This window comes from Sesamum indicum, linkage group LG8 (genome assembly GCF_026168435.1).
Source record: "Sesamum indicum cultivar Baizhima isolate 11 linkage group LG8, ASM2616843v1, whole genome shotgun sequence".
In the NCBI taxonomy this organism is placed as follows: Eukaryota; Viridiplantae; Streptophyta; class Magnoliopsida; order Lamiales; family Pedaliaceae; genus Sesamum; species Sesamum indicum.
Window position 1 is genome coordinate 24,212,502 of NC_142664.1, and position 2,435 is coordinate 24,214,936.

Here is a 2,435-nt window from a genome sequence, read left to right on the forward strand (position 1 = left end):
TTATAGAGATCGCTATTAGCAGGAAGAAAATCAAAATGGCCACACACACACACACACACACACACCCACACCCACACACACCCCACGCACACACACACACACACCGATACATACCCACACCAAACAAACACACACATAGACCTCCACACCCACACACCACACACACAAAAAAAAAAAAAGAAGCACAAACAAGAGAATGACAAAGCCGGAACAATAAAGGGGCATCATTCAACAAAACTTCTCAGGTTTGTGGTTGATAAAATTGAAAAAGAAATGCAGCAGTTGATTAGAACATATAAAAATATATTTCTTCACATCATGATCTCTACATAAACCTGCTACACCAAATCATGATTTTCAAAGAGGTTGATCCAGAAAATGGATAATGTTAATCACATAATCATTGCCCTAATATAATTATATAAATAAAACACACTGGGAAATGCTGCAACCTTCTTTGCTCCAATAATAGCATTGGGTTCAAAAGAGCAGCAATAGTTAAGCTCTTCTTGATTCCCACAGGCAGGCTGCCCCCAAAGCATCGAATAGCAACCAACAAGCAAAACAACTTTCAACTCAATAAAATTTCAATGCATTACTGCAATATTTAAACTAACAGGACCCATCACATGTCGAAATCAGACATAGCATACTCTGTAAATATCATATCTCTTACAACTAGAAGAATAGAGCAATTAAAATGAGACATTACATCCAACTGAAAAATAGCAAATGCACCAAACTAATACATTGTCCACTAAGCTAAAGTGGGTTTCATCAAGAAGCTCATCAACCACCAGATTAAAGATTGAATAGGGCACACTTAGCAATAGTTTAGAGGAACCTTAAAAGCATAAGACATATCACCTACTGTAGAAGCTAGTCATCTTCATGGCGATGTTTCCTACTCTTCTTCTTAGACCGCTTCTTGCCCCTACCCACTCACAAATCATCTGAAGCACTGACGTCGGAATCAGCAGAATCATCATTTGAATGATGGTGACTCCTCCTCCTCCTCTTCTCCTTCCTACACTTCCTTTTTCTTCGCCTGCACTTCAATTCCTGCAATTTACCTGATTCAGAAAAGTGCCTTCAATCCTTAAAAAGAAAAACAAAAAAGAAATAGAAAAGTACCTTCAAGGTAATCCAACTACCCATACTGCTCAAAAGCAACATGAGATCAGAAAGTAAACCAAAATCCAAAATGCTGTGAATAAATGGGATGGTTAACAGAAAGCAATTAGCACTGGGTTAACTTTGTATTTATTAAGGCATTTTAGCAAAAGTCCAAGCGACAAGAAACATAAATCACACAAGACGCCTCAACCTTTAACAAAGTTATTATAAAAACTTGTAATGGATTTTGATTATTTCATGAAACTTACCTCTCTTCCAAAAAGTTAAAACTAGTGTCTCCTTCCAGAAAAGGAATCATTCACTTTCTAAGAAAGATCTAGAGGAACAACTGTGCCATTTATCAAGCAACACCACAGATTCAACAACTTATAAGCCTAAAATCCTGATTTCTGCAATACCAAAACCACATTACTTGAAAACTGTTACCACTCAAATATGTATGAAACTGCCTATAAGTACCTGAAGGCAGAAAAATAACAGAAACTTGGACAGGTGAATGATTAGTTTTTTACCTGATAAATAGTAAGCCACATGTAAGCACAAACATGAGTCAAGCATCAGCTATAGCATATATAACTGATTAATTGTTCCTAAGCAAAGGGACCATTCTCCCTCTTCCATGCGAGTACCCAAAAATCAAGGTGATGCTACAAAAACTACCATGTGATTCAAGGGTGAAATTTATAGAGATCGCTATTAGCAGGAAGAAAATCAAAATGGCTAAACACACCAAACTCAGAGTTCAAAACTACAACGTTTTGTAGTGGTCGCTGGCTACCGATTCAAGAATTGATTAGTGAATCATAACCACCCAAGGTATTTATCAGATTTTATCAATCCTCCACTCATTTTCTCTCATTATATCCCCTCTAGTAAAGTAAATCAATCCAAAACCGCTCTTGCTAACGAGATATATTGAAAGGAAAAAAGAAGAGGGACAATGCACTCTCTCCTGTCCTGTTATTGCTCTTCATTTCAATAAATAATCTTTAATATCATGTAAATAAAAATGAGAATACACATCTATGCAAGCACACAAAAATGTTACACAGGACATAAATAGAGCATAAAGACAAACAATACCCGTAATGAGCATAGAATGTTGCGAAACTATGATGACATCCTGCACGAGAAAAATAGTTGTGAAGATAGAAATGAAGACTTAGAAAGTGAAGGAAAATGGCAAATATAACAAGACACAGATGGTATGCGTTGGCGCAGAAGATAAATACAACAACTCACTTCTTCTATGTTCAAAATGGAAGTAAAAACATGTGCTACCGTGACCCACATCCACA